Source organism: Oncorhynchus clarkii, chromosome 6 (assembly GCF_045791955.1).
Source record: "Oncorhynchus clarkii lewisi isolate Uvic-CL-2024 chromosome 6, UVic_Ocla_1.0, whole genome shotgun sequence".
Classification (NCBI taxonomy): Eukaryota; Metazoa; Chordata; class Actinopteri; order Salmoniformes; family Salmonidae; genus Oncorhynchus; species Oncorhynchus clarkii.
In genome coordinates this window covers 69649493-69668295 of record NC_092152.1, presented here as the reverse complement: position 1 = coordinate 69668295, position 18803 = coordinate 69649493, and the positions used below count along the sequence as shown (strand labels likewise).

General features: G+C 43.7%; 1 pseudogene; it reads left to right on the top strand.

Annotated features, from left to right (window-relative positions):
- The first annotated feature begins 1859 nt into the window (after positions 1–1859).
- LOC139412435 (protein NLRC3-like) lies at positions 1860–2798 on the top strand (annotated as a pseudogene).
- The last annotated feature ends 16005 nt before the right edge of the window (positions 2799–18803 follow it).

The following is an 18803-nucleotide window of genomic DNA, read 5'->3' as shown; positions in this document are numbered from 1 at the left end:
GGAAGAGTGGCAAGAAGAAAGCCATTTCTTAAAGATATCCATAAAAAGTGTCGTTTAAAGTTTGCCACACCACACCACACCTGGGAGACACACCAAACATGTGGAAGAAGGTGCTCTGGTCAGATGAAACCAAAATTGAACTTTTTGGCAACAATGCAAAACGTTATGTTTGGCGTAAAAGCAACACAGCTCATCACCCTGAACACACCATACCCACTGTCAAACATGGTGGTGGAAGCATCATGGTTTGGGCCTGCTTTTCTTCAGCAGGGACAGGGAAGATGGTTAAAATTGATGGGAAGATGGATGGAGCCAAATACAGGACCATTCTGGAAGAAAACCTGATGGAGTCTGCAAAAGACCTGAGACTGGGACGGAGATTTGTCTTCCAACAAGACAATGATCCAAAACATAAAGCAAAATCTACAATGGAATGGTTCAAAAATAAACATATCCAGGTGTTAGAATGGCCAAGTCAAAGTCCAGACCTGAATCCAATCGAGAATCTGTGGAAAGAACTGAAAACTGCTGTTCACAAATGCTCTCCATCCAACCTCACTGAGCTCGAGCTGTTTTGCAAGCAGGAATGGGAAAAAATGTCAGTCTCTCGATGTGCAAAACTGATAGAGACATACCCCAAGCGACTTACAGCTGTAATCGCAGCAAAAGGTGGCGCTACAAAGTATTAACTTAAGGGGGCTGAATAATTTTGCACGCCCAATTTTTCAGTTTTTGATTTGTTAAAAAAGTTTAAAATATCCAATAAATGTCGTTCCACTTCATGATTGTGTCCCACTTGTTGTTGATTCTTCACAAAAAACAACGCATTGGAGGGCCAATAAAAAACCCTGGTATCGGCTGCAATCCATATATAGACATAAACACACTTGACAAAATTGGAAGGAGTCTCTTACTCTTTCTCAACTCCCCCCCACTCTCTCTCACCCAACCAGCATAGCTGGTTTCCTGTTTGCTCAAATGGGTTTCCCACACACTCCCCGCTCTTAGTGACAGTAAGGTAGAGAGTCAAAGTTGAGCGCCAGAACGCCACACTGTGAAAAGGGCATTCATGTTACAAGAAATGTTTTGTATTGAGACAGGGGATACAGAGATTTGGAGGGCACAACCTTAAAAATGAAGGAGGGGAATGAGAAAGAAGAGAAAAGAGGAGTCCGAAAAGGAGAGGGGGACACTGAAGAAAGAAGAGAGGAACCCTGGCTGTCCCAATAATGGAGCAACAATTCTCTAGAGAGGCTAAATGTAAGGCAGAGAGTCAAAGTTGAGCACCACAACATCACACTGTGAAAGGTGCATTACTGTTACAAGAAAGGTTTCATATTGATACTGGGTATACATAGATATGGAGGGTATTACTTAAGAACAGAGGAGATTGAGAAAGAAGAGGAGTCAGAAAAGGAGAGAGAAGATGGGGAGACAGAAGAGAGCAGAGAAGAGAGGAACGCTGGCTATCTCAACAATGGAGCAACACTCTCTAGAGAGACTGAATGAAAAGGAAAATGAAGATGCTCAGTTTGTGGACAGGCACAGATCTCATTCAGAGGGTTTCCACGGTGATGCCCATAGCAGATCACCTGCTCCAGAAGTGTACGATCCATGAAGAGGTGTATTCAAACATTCACACTGCCCGGACCAGAGAGGAACAAGTGAGGGAGCTGTTCAAGGCCTTAAATTCAGGGGGAATAAAAGTCAAATCAGCCTTCCACAGGATCCTACTGAAGACAGAACCTGTCTTGGTCCAGGGGCTGGGTGGAGCTACGTCGCCAGCCATGGACCATGATCAACAGACTAGGAGCACTGCAGAAAGTGGGTGACATTATACAGAGAGTTAAAGAGAAAGGATGTTGATCTTTGTGCTCCCATTCTGAGAGATGAATTTGATTTAAAAAAATGACCAGTACAGTCTTCAAGAACTTATACATTACTGCCATCCTGAACTTAAAGAGATAACCGACACAAATACATATCTTGGCCGTAAAGTAATGTTCATCTTTGATGGTCTGGATGAAAGCAAACTTCCATTAGATTTTTGGTAGAACAAGAAGTTGAGTGATCTAACAGAGATGTCATCAGTGGATGTGTTGCTGACAAACCTTATCAAAGGAAATCTGCTTCCCAAAGCTCTCCTCTGGATAACATTCAGACCAGCAGATGCCAATCTCATACCCTGTGAGTGCATCAACCAAAGGACGGAAGTACGAGGGTTCAAAGACAAACAGAAAGAGTAATATTTCAGGAAATGGTTCATTGACAAGCGATTCCATGAAAAGAAGCTGGCCAGTATAATTATGTCATAGATAAAGGGAATGAGGAGTATCTACATCATATGTCACATACCAGTCTTCTGTTGGATTACTGCATTGGTTTTTGAGGAAATGTTGTGTGAAGATGAGTGATGAGATCACAACTCTGACTGAGATGTACACTCACCTTGTGTTTATTCAGACAGACCTAAAGAATAAGAAGTATGATGGGCAAAATGAGCATGATCCACAAAGAATCATGGTAACAAACAAAGGAATCATTCTCAAACTGGGGCAGCTGGCATTTGATGAGCTGGTAAAGGGAATATCATATTATGTGAGGATGACCTGAGACAGTGTGGAATTGATGTCAGTGAAGCTTCTGTGTACTCTGGGTTTTGCATGTAAATTATTAAAAGGGTGTCTTTGTGTTATCAGATGAAGGTGTACTGCTTTGTTCACCTGAGCTTTCAGGAGTTTCTTGTTGCTCTTTATGTGTTATACTGCTGTGTGACCAATGTCATGACGTTGGATTGATTAATGTGACGACAGCTGTTCATCAAATGATTAACTGTTTAAATAAATGTGATTAAATTAATCAGGTAATTATTAAGTCAGTAACCTGGGGAACCATGGGAGAGTTTCTATTTCCCAAATTAACTTAAAGGATATTAGAATATTGATTTTACAACAGTTGCAAATTAATTTATTTCCTCTACGGTCTCGTTCTGAACGTCACATAATCCGGGAATCTGCACAAACCCGAGTCACACTAAATAAGTCCGTACCACATCAGTTGAGTTGATTATTTATTTACTATAAAGCTAATATGATAATATAAGATACACATACACACAATCTGAGCTATTGATTAGAACTTAGTACACTGAAACACATCCCTAGCGGGCCAAAACAATATGATGAGTGTTACACAAAATAAGGATTTCAAAAGAGAGAGAAAGAGATAGAGTGCATGAGAGAAAAGCACACTTGGGTACATTTGTAAACTATGCTTAGTTTAACCCTAACCTTGCCCAGAACTGCTTATGGGTTAGAATATAATGATATAATTACGTGTCAAAGGTCGCCCTCTGATGGGGTATCACCTCGTGGACTTGTTTCGCCTTCTCCTCTGATGACGGCACTTCTTCGGTTACAGGGGTGTAACTGTTGGATTGTCCCCACAATATCAGTGTCCTTTCTCTTAGTGGTCTGTTTCCTCGACCTGTTCTGAAAGAGGGGTCTTCTGAGGACGGCTAATCTGCCATATAGGTTGTTACAGCGTGGGAATGAAAGCAGTGTAGACACATGATTCCTTGAGGAGAATAACCGGGTGGTCCTGCTTGAATTCACCCTCTTAAACACAAAAAGGTTCCTTTGTCTTCTTTAGCCCCGTGTTGCGTTTTGGGGTTACAACTAATTGGACCTTGGCTGCAGCTCGTGGTCCCTAGTCATAACGTTAATTCTTAACTCACATGTTTTGTACCCTCGGGTCAGAAATGGGCGTTTCTGTCTTTAGGGCAAGTTCTCTGGGCTTAACTAGTTACGAGGCAAGGTCTGGATTTTACTCAAATCCAATTTAAACAAGTAACTTCACATTTCATCTTTACAAAAACACTTTCTTTGATCTGGACATTTTCCACACAACGTACATTATGCAAATGTAAGGTACATACAGTGGGGCAAAAAAGTATTTAGTCAGCCACCAATTGTGCAAGTTCTCCCACTTAAAAAGATGAGAGGCCTGTAATGTTCATCATAGGTACACTTCAACTATGACAGACAACATGAGAAGAAAAAAATCAAGAAAATCACATTGTGGGATTTTTTATGAATTTATTTGCAAATTATGGTTGAAAATAAGTATTTGGTCAATAACAAAAGTTTATCTCAATTTGTTATATACCCTTTGTTGGCAATGACAGAGGTCAAACATTTTCTGTTAGTCATCACAAGGTTTTCACACACTGTTGCTGGTATTTTGGCCCATTTCTCCATGCAGATCTCCTCTTGAGCAGTGATGTTTTGGGGCTGTTGCTGGGCAACACGGACTTTCAACTCCCTCCAAAGATTTTCTATGGGGTTGTGATCTGGAGACTGGCTAGACCACTCCAGGACCTTGAAATGCTTCTTACGAACCCACTCCTTCATTGCCCGGACGGTGTGTTTGGGATCATTGTCATGATGAAAGACCCAGCCACGTTTCATCTTCAATGCCCTTGCTGATGGAAGGAGGTTTTCACTCAAAATATCATGATACATGGCCCCATCCATTCTTTCCTTTACACGGATCAGCCGTCCTGGTCCCTTTGCAGAAAAACAGCCCCAAAGCATGATGTTTCCACCCCCATGCTTCACAGTAGGTATGGTGTTCTTTGGATGCAACTCAGCATTCTTTGTCCTCCAAACACGACGAGTTGAGTTTTTACCAAAAAGTTATATTTTGGTTTCATCTGACCATATGACATTCTCCCAATCTTCTTCTGGATCATCCAAATGCTCTCAAGCAAACTTCAGACGGGCCTGGACATGTACTGGCTTAAGCAGGGGGACACGTCTGGCACTGCAGGATTTGAGTCCCTGGCGGCGTAGTGTGTTACTGATGGTAGGCTTTGTTAATTTGGTCTCAGCTCTCTGCAGGTCATTCACTAGGTCCCCCCGTGCGGTTCTGGGATTTTTGCCCACCGTTCTTGTGATCATTTAGACCCAACGGGGTGAGATCTTGCGTGGAGCCCCAGATCGAGGGAGATTATCAGTGGTCTTGTATGTCTTCCATTTCCTAATAATTGCTCCCACAGTTGATTTCTTCAAACCAAGCTGCTTACCTATTGCAGATTCAGTCTTCCCAGCCTGGTGCAGGTCTACAATTTTGTTTCTGGTGTCCTTTGACAGCTCTTTGGTCTTGGCCATAGTGGAGTTTGGAGTGTGACTGTTTGAGGTTGTGGACAGGTGTCTTTTATAACAATTTCAAAAAGGTGCCGTTAATACAGGTAACGAGTGGAGGACAGAGGAGCCTCTTAAAGAAGAAGTTACAGATCTGTGAGAGCCAGAATTCTTGCTTGTTTGTAGGTGACCAAATACTTATTTTACACCATAATTTGCAAATTAATTCATTAAAAATCCTACAATGTGATTTTCTGGATTTTGTTTCCTCATTTTGTCTATGTTGAAGTGTACCTATGATGAAAATTACAGGCCTCTCTCATCTTTTTAAGTGGGAGAACTTGCACAATTGGTGGCTGACTAAATAATTTTTTGCCCCACTGTATGGTAAAAACTCTTCAACCTAGAATGTTGTTTTCGTTATAACATCGTCATTTAACTTTTAATAACATAACAAAAACGACATTCATTTTCATATTCCATCTATCGTCATTGCTACCATATTGGCTGACAAAACATATTGTCCCAAAGTCCATTTATTGCATGTTACTGTTCTGGATAGACTCACCTCTGAGAGCGCTTGACCTGAGTGTCAGAGTGACACCACATAATTAAGATTTGTATTGTGACAGGGGGGTTAGGGATGTTGAGGAGCACAGACGGAATGTTCTCTTCGATTCACTGAAAGAGCCACACCTTTAACTGGAGACACTGAGGCTGTCTGGCTTCACTCTCACACTCACATGCAAGCTATGTGAATCACTGGCTTCCATTCTCCAATCTGCAGACTCACCACTGAGAGAGCTTGACCTGAGGAACTTTCAACTGTTTTATGATGATGATCATGATGATTATTAATATGATCATTATGATGATGATGATGATGATGATGATGGCAGAATGACAATCATCCTTACTTCATTGAAATGTCCACACTCTAAATTGGAGACACTAAGGCTAAACAGATGTTCCCTGACCAAGAAATGTTGTGAAGTGTTGGCATCAGCTCTCAAGGCAAGCCTCTCTTCCCTGACAAAACTGGACCTGAGTCACGATGACCTGCACGATACAGGAGTGAAATGGCTCTCCGCTGGTCTGCAGAATCCAAACTGTAAAATAGAGATACTAAGGCTATCATTCTGTGGTGTGACAGAGGAGGACTGTAATTATCTGGCATCAGCTCTGGGGTCCAACCCCTCCCATCTAAGAGAGCTGGACCTGAGCTTCAATCACCCAGGAGAATCAGGCTTGAAGGTTCTTTCAGCTAAACTGGAGGATCCACACTGTAGACTGGAGAAACTCGACGTGGACCATAATGAAGAGTTCTGGGTGAAACCATGGCTATTTAGGAAGTATGCTTGCAAGCTCACACTGGACCCAGACACAGCACACAGACGCCTCTCTCCCTCTGAGAGGACCGAACAGGTGAGGGTGATGGAAAATAATCAACAATATCCTGATCATCCAGAGAGGTTTGAACACTGGCCACAGGTGCTGTGTAAAGACGGTTTGACTGGGCGATGTTACTGGGAGGTACAGTGGAACAGGATTGAGACTAAGATCGGGGTGTACAGTGGAACAGGATTGAGACTAAGATCGGGGTGTACAGTGGAACAGGATTGAGACTAAGATCGGGGTGTACAGTGGAACAGGATTGAGACTAAGATGGGGGTGTACAGTCGAACAGGATTGAGACTAAAATCGGGGTGTACAGTGGAACAGGATTGAGACTAAGATCGGGGTGTACAGTGGAACAGGATTGAGACTAAGAACGCGGTGTACAGTGGAACAGGATTGAGACTAAGATCGGGGTGTACAGTGGAACAGGATTGAGACTAAGATCGGGGTGTACAGTGGAACAGGATTGAGACTAAGATCGGGGTGCACAGTGGAACAGGATTGAGACTAAGATCGGGGTGTACAGTGGAACAGGTTTGAGACTAAGATCGGGGTGCACAGTGGAACAGGATTGAGACTAAGATCGGGGTGTACAGTGGAACAGGATTGAGACTAAGATCGGGGTGTACAGTGGAACAGGATTGAGACTAAGATCGGGGTGTACAGTGGAACAGGATTGAGACTAAGATCGGGGTGACATATAAAGATATCAGCAGAAAAAAGACATAGCCGTCTCTGTAAACGTGGATCCAATGACAAATCCTGGTGTCTAACTGCTCTGGAGAATATATCACTTGGCATGGTTACTCTGTCTGGTCTGCCACAACAATGAAGAGGAAGATATACCTCTCCCACTCCCCAACAACTCCCTTAAACCCCAGGGAGAATCCCAACCCGAAAAAAAGAGTAGGTTTATCAGAACTGGCCGGCCGGCATTTTGACCTTCTACAGAGTCTCTTCTGACACAGTGCCACACCTGTATACATTCCAGACCACATTCAATGAGCCCCTCTACCCAGGGTTTATGCTTGAACTGGGCATTGTCAGGATTTGACACCTGTCCTTGTCTGTTGTACAATTTATTCAAATGAGAAAAAATTAAGGGACTGTAATCATACATTGGCTTTACTAATGTGTCTGAGATATCTGTTATACATACCACTGTTTTATTGTGGGACTTTTGTTATGTTGTACTTTGTTTATATTCTTATTTGTTATGTTGCTTGATGTGTGAACTGTCTTAAAAGCAATTAAATACATTACAATTTAAAACAATGCTATTTCTCATCCCTTCAAAATGGTCAGGTTAAAACCTTTTGTTTTAAAAAAATATTTGGATGACATTCTATTTGATTCACAGGTATGCAAGGCATCACATTTGAGTCTAGATTTTGGACATGGTACCAGGGCTAGATTAAGTAATATGCCAGTTCAAGAGTATCCATGATGCTTCATCAAAAGACTGGAAGCTTTGCTTATTATAAATCACCTTGGAAACACACATTGATACATAATCCATAACGGGCACATCATGTTCAGAATGATATTCAAGCATTCAGGAGCACCACTACAGTCGCCTGTTAGCATGCATTTTGCATATATTTACCAATTAAAAATGCATTCGGTATGGATTTGGAGGTGCTATGTAAAGCTACAGCGCTCCTGTCAACAGACTTTGGTCCTGGGGGACAGCGTGATATTGAATGACTAAATACTATGATTTATGATAATGATAAGAGATGCAGTGTTCCAACCCTCAGACCCTTAACCCTACCTGCAGATTAGAAGAGCAACACTTTGTCAGGACTTTTATATCCCATGGTATCATGGGCTGGGCTTTCAAAACACTTCCCAGTTATGGGTATATCTACTGTTATCTCAACTCTGTGTAGTTTCCTCAACATTTACAGGGATATTCCGTTGAAACTAATAATGAGATGCATCTTTGAGTCATAAGGAAGAATGCAGTTGCTATGTTGTAATGTCTGTAAATATGTTTGTGGTTTGATGGTTGTCAGTCTCATCAAGCCCTTTTGGTGGTTGAAGTTCATAAAGTTGAACTTACAGTGCACATGGGACAAAAACATGCACACACACACACACACACACACACACACACACACACACATACACACTGTACATGCACACACACACATGTTCACAGGCTGACACACAAATTCTATTTTAAAGGGAACATCAAGCCTAAACCCGAATACCCTGCCCCTCAATGGAGTGAGTCTCTGATCTCCTGGCTTAAGCATGCATGCCGCTAGCAGACATTACATGGCCTATGTTAAACAAGTCTCGGTGCATGTGAGCGCCCTGCGAGTGGGAGAGAGGTGTTGGTTAAGACCCCGCTCATTTGAATTGACAGGTTGAATGTCCCTCAGAGCGAGGGGAGATTTGGGCCATCACTGGATGTGACAGAAGAGATTAGGTGAGTAATCCCACCTGGGTACTGGGGAATCATCTAGTGTTCAACCTGCTCTTATCAACTGATACCACCTAGCTTCACAGTCGGCGTAATGAATGAATCTCTTCATTTACAACCCGTTCGATTTGAGTTTCTGTGTTCAGCGCTCAGAAGGAGACTAAATGTATTTCTGTTTCATTCTAAGCCCCTGCTTTTATCCGTTTAGCTGTGGGTTTGTGAGCCTTTAGAATGAGTGGTAAATGTAATGTAGTTTAGTTTTACCATCAGCCTTACATCAGCTCAGCTAATTCTTGTTTTTTTTCTGTGAATCCTCTTCTTCCTCTCACGGAGGCCAGAGAATAACTCTAGCTCTCTGACTTAATTCATGTTGGTGAAATCATATACAGGGCTACCGTTTCCCATTGGAGCCTCTACTGTAGCTTGGCCATGAAAGCTACTCTTAACACTATTGAATATCGATGTTAACCTAGCACATGACAAACACAATATAACATCCTTTGTATAACAGCAGAAACCTCCTGGTGTAGTAATGTAGGTGCTGAACTGCTAGACATAAGATCTCAGATTAAAGTCCCACTCAGACTGCCTCAGATTAGCTGTGATACTGTACTTGCAGCTCATAGTGAAACTGAAGGTTTACTGCCATAACTCTTACGTGTTCTTTATCCCACTGAAATACAACCAAGCCACTTTATTCCAGATCCCTGCCTCTTCCCCAACCAGAGATGCCTCTCTCTTATTGCCCCTTCAGAATACCATGCTGTAATCACATGATGCGCACGGCTGGCTCTAACAGCATTCTTTTACAGGGCGATAAAATCGAATGACATCTCAAAGGTTCCCAATGCAGAGCAAAGCACAACTCCAGGGAACACCCAGGGCTCACAGTTATCCTCTGACATATAACTGGGGGAGTGTGCTCCCTGTCACGCCTAATGTAACTGTGTCTGTACCTGTACATATGGCGATAGATAGGGGATAGATACATCTGATCTGATCTGATGAGGGTAGTTAGGGAAATGAACCTTTCATTTCAGCAATCTGCAATTACAGTGAGGATACCGTTGTGTAGATGACATATGATCTCTATATGTCAGGTTATGTCAGGTTTATGATAACATACAGGCGCTATGACATAGGTTCTCCCCTTTGATAACCTGACTGATATGAGAGGTGGTCTGACTGATAGAAGTGTAGTCTGATTATCTACAGCATATGTTTTACCTATATACAGTATGTTGCTATGTACAAATGACTTTAGCATTGGACTTTTCCTGTGTGACCTGTTTTTGTCAGTATGAACTGTGTTTCAATGATTTGATGGATCCAGTCCATGGAGAGTTAATGTGTTACCTGTTTAGTGTCATGTCATGTGGTCGGTGGTGACATTGCCCTGGTACTCTCACAGAAGTCAACAGCTGTATTAATGTATAAAGGAGCTAATAAATTATACAAGTCAAGATCACCATAGTCAAAGGGGTCAAGATCAAGGGTCAAGATCATACTCAAAAGGGTACACCAGGAGTGGTGGAAACCTCTGAGGAAGTGCTCGAAGTGAAGCCCCTGCTCGATGAATCTGTGTGTGGGGCAAAACAGACAGCATCCCCTCCTGTCTATCTGTCATCAGGGGAATGTGGACAATGCCACACAAAGCCAACATTTTGAAACTGAAGTAAGTCATGAGAGGGGCCACACTCAGATCTATTCCCTCCACACACATACTAGACTCAAAGACACATGTACACACATACATACACGCACGCACACACATCACACGCACATACACACAAACGCACACAGTGGGCAAGGTCATGCTCCTGATAGGAGAGCCTGGGATCTGTGGCACGGTGTTGACAAGAGCAATATCCATCAGGCAGAGCTGAGGCCGCCCTGCTGTCAGTGTGTGATTGTATTAAAGCAGGCCGGGCGTATCTGCCGGCTCCAGGAGGACCCCAAGAAGACCCCAGGTGCTTCCTGCTTCCTGGCCCTGGAGGCCCCTCAGTACCCCGACCTACCTACGCCCTGCCCTGACAAACTCTCAGCTGGGCATGGGGTGGAAGGGGGTGGAAGGGAGCTGGAGTAACCTGAAGGACAAATAATTGGACTCTCATTGGGTCCATAACTATCGCTGCATTACAGAAGATATATATATATAATATATAAGTGCAAATCCTATTCACACACATCGGTTAAAATATAAACGCAGAATGTGCACGCCCATGCACGCACGCACGCATGCACACACACACACACACACACACACACACACACACACACACACACACTGCTGAAAGCCCAATATTCAAACAATTGTTTAGCTATTTCCCCTACTTTCCTAAGAGTAGAACATCCATATTACACAAAATGTTACAATCATATTAGATTAATAATATTCCAATTAGTCTGTAAGCAATATTGATCGTCTAAACAGAAATGAACGTTTTCCAGCTAAACTTAATGCAGATCTGAGAGGTATTGGTTGCTGTGAGATGCTGTAGAATGAATGGTTGGAGAGTTAGCAGGCTTTTGCATTGTAATAACCATATTCAGTAAAATCAATAGCCCCGGAGAGGAGGCAATAATGCAGGCTAACTGCAGGAAATGAAATCCCACTGAGGGAGGGGGGCCAGGTGGGGGAAGTAAAGGGATTTGTACTGAAGTGATGTCATTTTATTACGGAGAGACCGAGTGAGAGTTGGCCCTGTAGTAACATTACATTTTAGACCAGGTTCTACAGCACAGCATTAGTACTATGCTTTTTACTACCATTGCACATTAGGACACGTCAAATAGAATGACGCAAAAGTGTCCCCTTTTTAAGCTTAGCAGATAGATAAACCCGGTACAGCTACTGTAGTGTTGAAGGATCATTTATTGCCGCCGCTTCGTAGATACAGTACTATTGACTGAAATGACTAAAACTAAAATATAGAAGGAAAAGAACAACGAGTAGTATGTTGTAGGACTTATTGTATGCTAGCTGAATACTAGGCTTAATTCTCACGTGTTCATAAACACAAAAATAAGCGGTATTATGCATTAAATCGGATGCAAATAATTCCCCAAAACATCACAAGATCAAATGCACTGAACAGATATCCATGTGGCTATCAATAAGATTCATAAATCTCATTATAACGATACTCCGTACCAAAAGTAATTTAAGAACAAATTCTGTGTTATGTTATGATTCATTTTACTTACAGACAATGCTTCTACAAAATGATAGCAAGAAGGATGGAGTTTGACAACATCTGAAGCCATTTTGGAACGTAAGCCATTCCTCTTCTACAGGATTTAGCATATTAAACGAACAACACACATCGACGCAGGACAGTGGCCTTACATGATCGCCTACAGGAACTCAAACCCAACTACAGGGGCTAGAACAATATTGTTCATTTTACTCACAGCATTGAGGGAAGCATATTAACTTTTATTAAAATGTAAGTACTTTAAATTGAATCCACTCTAGACAAATGTACATGTTGAACATGTTTGTAAAATACATATGTTTGAGACCTATTTTATGATACAGCTGGTTTGGGGAGAACATTGAGACACACACTGTTTCTGACCACAGACCACATAGAGGCTCTCTGAAAATAAAGGAACAATGAGGGAGCAGGAGTAATGTGGGGCTGCCCCTGACCTGAACAAGTAGCCCTCTTACTCCACATCGCAAAGTCAACCTGACATGGTTCCCCCTTCTCACCCCCACACTTCTCCTTTCTCCCCCTCACCTCCACCACTCCAGATCTTAATTAAAGCTCTCTCCCCCCACTCCCCCTCCCCCTTTCCCCGACCCCCGTGCAGCAGGATTATGGGATTACAGCAGCGAGGTCCGCTCCTGTGAAAGCCCACCGCGGTGACCAGCGTGGGCTGGCAGCCCCGTGGCACTCCGGAATTCTTCAGCAGGACTAAGGGAGCCCCGGCCTTTGTGAGCCGAACAGCGGGATGCTCCCGGCAGTCACCCATGTTTCCATCCTTTGGAGAGAGAGTGCTTGCATAAAATGAGTAGCCACGTATTCATTGGATCGGAATTCCATTAAGTCGGAATGCCCAAATTACCCCGAAGAGGTGCGAGGGGTATGGAGTTGTTGTTCACCCCCTTTAGTGTGGCAGAATTAATAAGACTATTATCCAACAATTACCGTTATGTGCAGAACCCAGGATTCATTTCAGTGGAAATCCGATGCCACTAATTAAAACTGTTGCCATCGCTCCGGCCTGAGAGTGATTGTCTCAGAAGATACATTCCTCACCAAATTACAAAGGCAATTTTATTGGTTGGAAAACTGAGAGCAATTATTTTAACGAGCATAAAGCATTTTCTATCGAGCAATAGTCTCGGCTGATCTAATATTAGCGTCCGTAGCATAAGCAGCAAAATAAAGAGTGCAGCCAGCAGCAGCAGGAGCAGACAGTCAGGGGAGAGAATGAGCCTCCTTCCACAGAGGGCTGTAAACTAGAGGAAGAGACAGCCCCCTGCTGCTTCTCTCTGTGTGGCCACAGACGTCTGGCAATGACCCATACAGCAGCCATTTTTACAGGGCACAGATTCATGCACACACAAACACATGTGTACGCACACCCACACATATACAAATAGAGGTAGGCACACCCACAGATATACACTATGAGGTATGCACACCCACACATATACACTAAGAGGTATGCACACCCACACACATACACTATGAGGTATGCACACGCACACATATACACTAAGAGGTATGCACACCCGCACACACACACACATACAGCCTTAGATTTGGCCGGGTATTGATAGGCCTATGGTTGACTGTCTCTGAACAACTGTGTGTTTCCATGTTTTGTGGTTAACCATATCTTATTCTTCAATGCTTCAGTAATGGTAGCTAGGAATTACACATACTGGGTAACTGGTTTCTACTGACAAGAACAACATCACTAATAACTCATTCATTTAACGACTGGTTCTTTTTTTTTACTTGTTTGGCCCTGCACTGGTTAATGACCATTTGGTTGGTTTATTAATATTAGGTTGGGAAGAGAAGAACAAAATCAGGTGTGTGGTAAAGCACTGCTGTTAATTGCAGTTTAGCCTGTGGAATGTTTAGGCAAACACAGAACTTTACTGATATGTTTAACTTAGAGAAGATATGTAAAACACAGGTAAAGCAACATTTTCAGTGTGTGTGTGTGTGTGTGTGTGTGTGTGTGTGTGTGTGTGTGTGTGTGTGTGTGTGTGTGTGGGTGTGTGTGTGTGTGTGCCCCCTCTATGTCTGTATAATTACCGTAGCATTAACAACCAGTATCTATAATTCCCTGTTGCAATTAGATGTGTTCTTGACACTGGGGATCTCTCCAAACTTATCATTACTGATGTGCAAATTGTACACATACCTCTGACATGCTCCCCAATTAGTCACTTTGTACTGTTTAATTAAGGGGCATTAATCTGGTGTGTGTCTCCGGCAGCGCAGGCTGAGACTGGCAGCACCACAGGATCAAATGAAATGAGAGAGAGGCAGGGGGGCCAAATCATGGCACGCTGGTATGTGCTCATTTTGCCTGGGCCTGGCACGGGCCATGCCTCACTGCACACAGAGAAAAGAGCCTGGATGAACATACACAGTAGACTGTTGTATTGTGAATGATGATAGGGGTAATGTGTTATGGGTTGTGTTGGCATATGGTATGCTGCTTCATAATGCAGACACTACAGTGAGGGAATGAATCATTTGCATATAAATTAGCATGTATCCTCAACCAATTGACCTGGAAAATGGAATTTAGAAAAATTTGAATCCCTGCTACTGTATGTTGAAAAATACCATAGCATCTATATGTTCAGCTCACCATTCATGACCATAAACATATTCCACATTTCACTAACTCTGTCCTTGTATGACCTGTGGTCTCTGTCCACCACACAGATAAACTGTATCTTACCGCACAAAGCCCATACTGTACAGCACAAGGTATGCTATCCCTCCACAGAAAACTATTGGGCAAATTGAAGCAGATCTCCCATCCACACGTATTCATCAGCCCTCACGCCCCATCCAACAGTGTCCCTTCATCCCCCATTATATTTCTAATTAATACAGACCCCCTCATCCAACAGGCACTGTGGTCGGAGGTACACTGCCAATTTTAGGACAGCCTCGGCCTCAAGCCTCACTGAGGATGCAGCATCACATGGCCTTACACAGCCCACTGTTTTTCTGTCACTGTTCTCTCTGGAAGGTGCTGTGGAAGGTCCTGTGGATGGTGCTGTGGAAGGTGCTGTGGATGGTGCTGTGGATGAAGAGCGATCCAGGTAACCCTAGCTGATGCGACAGCATGTATTATAGATGAGTGACACTCTTCGTATTGGAGCTACTCGTTATGGCATAAGTGCTACAATGCATGATAGTTATACCTGTGGGACGAATTTTCGACATAGTAAGCAGAGCCTATTCATCTAAATCGACATTCAATGTTTCCTAATGCACATACATTACACTCACTGAATCTCAATACACAAAAGTTGCATATCCACTAAGCCTCAATGCATACACGGCTTTTTGATTCGTTGTGTTGCCCTGGGGTGGTGGGTAGAACGGAAATCCATGTATCCTAATATGTATGGAAAATAAATATGTAACGAGCTGTTTATCTGACTCTGTCCTCAGTCTCCTGCACATCTGGACCCTAAATTACAATGGCTGAAAACAAGGGGAAATTTACTGCCGTCCTGACAGGGTTTCAGACTGGGCACCGAGCCCAGTCCCCCAGTCCCGCACAGCCCTGGAGCCCTAACACATGGGGGCCATTATTTGTAAAGTAGCTGTGGTGGCACCAGGGAATGGTTTGAGAGGCGAACACGTGTACTGGAAAACATGCTGCCCAAGTGTGTTTACCCGTTCTTATCACATCCACCCATCTGCAATAAGTGGTGAGGAAAGAGCGTGTCATGTCGAGGTTGGAGATACAGAGAGATTCCTGAGCCACTCAAACCCCAAACTCTCCGTCCCGCTCCCGCCGATGTCTTGTCCTCAGAGATGGAGTATCTTTGGAGTATCGTACGGTACTTGAATGAAAAATTCACACACGTCTTTATCTTTCCTGGCGTTAGCCGGCCCACCACAGATATACATAGTAACTACAGTGGTAGATAAAGTACACTCACACAAATCACCGTGCCAGGCCAGAGAGGAGATTAGAGGACTGAGTAGTAGTGGTAGAGGCTTTAAGGGGGAGCGGGGATAACTTTAAGGAATCAAATCAAATCAAATCAAATTTATTTTTTAAGCCCTTCGTACATCAGCTGATATCTCTAAGAGCTGTACAGAAACCCAGCCTAAAACCCCAAACACCAAGCAATGCAGGTGTAGAAGCACGGTGGCTAGGAAAAACTCCCTAGAAAGGCCAAAACCTAGGAAGAAACCTAGAGAGGAACCAGGCTATGTGGGGTGGCCAGTCCTCTTCTGGCTGTGCCGGGTGGAGATTATAACAGAACATAGCCAAGATGTTCAAATGTTCATAAATGACCAGCATGGTCGAATAATAATAAGGCAGAACAGTTGAAACTGGAGCAGCAGCACGGCCAGGTGGACTGGGGACAGCAAGGAGTCATCATGTCAGGTAGTCCTGGGGCATGGTCCTGGGGCTCAGGTCAGTTGAAACTGGAGCAGCAGCACGGCCAGGTGGACTGGGGACAGCAAGGAGTCATCATGTCAGGTAATCCTGGGGCATGGTCCTAGGGCTCAGGTCCTCCGAGAGAGAGAAAGAAAGAGAGAAGGAGATAATTAGAGAATGCACACATAGATTCACACAGGACACCGATTAGGACAGGAGAAGTACTCCAGATATAACAAACTGACTCTAGCCCCCGACACATAAACTACTGCAGCATAAATACTAGAGGCTGAGACAGGAGGGGTCAGGAGACACTGTGGCCCCATCCGAGGACACCCCCGGACAGGGCCAAACAGGAAGGATATAACCCCACCCACTTTGCCAAAGCACAGCCCCCACACCACTAGAGGGATATCTTCAACCACCAACTTACCATCCTGAGACAAGGCTGAGTATAGCACACAAAGACCTCCGCCACGGCACAACCCAAGGGGGGGGGGGGGGGGGGGGGGGGGGGGGGGCGCCGCGCCAACCCAGACAGGATGACCACATCAGTGAATCAACCCACTCAGGTGACGCACCCACTCCAGGGACGGCATGAGAGAGCCCCTGTAAGCCAGTGACTCAGCCCCTGTAAGGGTTAGAGGCAGAGAATCCCAGTGGAAAGAGGGGAACCGGCCAGGCAGAGACAGCAAGGGCGGTTCGTTGCTCCAGAGCCTTTCCGTTCACCTTCCCACTCCTGGGCCAGACTACACTCAATCATATGACCCACTGAAGAGATGAGTCTTCAGTAAAGACTTAAAGGTTGAGACCGAGTTTGCGTCTCTGACATGGGTAGGCAGACCGTTCCATAAAAATGGAGCTCTATAGAAGAAAGCCCTACCTCCAGCTGTTTGCTTAGAAATTCTAGGGACAATTAGGAGGCCTGCGTCTTGTGACCGTAGCGTACGTGTAGGTATGTACGGCAGGACCAAATCAGAGAGATAGGTAGGAGCAAGCCCATGTAATGCTTTGTAGGTTAGCAGTAAAACCAGCCCTTGCTTTGACAGGAAGCCAGTGTAGAGAGGCTAGCACTGGAGTAATATGATCAAATTTTTTGGTTCTAGTCAGGATTCTAGCAGCCGTATTTAGCACTAACTGAAGTTTATTTAGTGCTTTATCCGGGTAGCCGGAAAGTAGAGCATTGCAGTAGTCTAACCTAGAAGTGACAAAAGCATGGATTAATTTTTCTGCATCATTTTTGGACAGAAAGTTTCTGATTTTTGCAATGTTACGTAGATGGAAAAAAGCTGTCCTTGAAATGGTCTTGATATGTTCTTCAAAAGAGAGATCAGGGTCCAGAGTAACGCAGAGGTCCTTCACAGTTTTATTTGAGACGACTGTACAACCATTAAGATTAATTGTCAGATTCAACAGAAGATCTCTTTGTTTCTTGGGACCTAGAACAAGCATCTCTGTTTTGTCCGAGTTTAAAAGTAGAAAGTTTGCAGCCATCCACCACCTTATGTCTGAAACACATGCTTCTAGCAAGGGCAATTTTGGGGCTTCACCATGTTTAATTGAAATGTACAGCTGTGTGTCATCCGCATAGCAGTGAAAGTTAACATTATGTTTTCGAATAACATTCCCAAGAGGTAAAATATATAGTGAAAACAATAGTGGTCCTAAAACGGAACCTTGAGGAACACCGAAATTTACAGTTGATTTGTCAGAGGACAAACCATTCACAGAGACAAACTGATATCTTTCCGACAGATAAGATCTAAACCAGGCCAGAACTTGTCCGTGTAGACCAATTTGGGTTACCAATCTCTCCAAAAGAATGTGGTGATCGATGGTATCAAAAGCAGCACTAAAGTCTAGGAGCACGAGGACAGATGCAGAGCCTTGGTCCGATGCCATTAAAATGTAATTTACCACCTTCACAAGTGCCGTCTCAGTACTATGATGGGGTCTAAAACCAGACTGAAGCATTTCGTATACATTGTTTGTCTTCAGGAAGGCAGTGAGTTGCTGCGCAACAGCCTTTTCTAAACAATTTGAGAGGAATGGAAGATTCGATATAGGCCAATAGTTTTTTATATTTGCTGGGTCAAGGTTTGGCTTTTTCAAGAGAGGCTTTATTACTGCCACTTTTAGTGAGTTTGGTACACATCCGGTGGATAGAGAGCCGTTTATTATGTTCAACATAGGAGGGCCAAGCACAGGAAGCAGCTCTT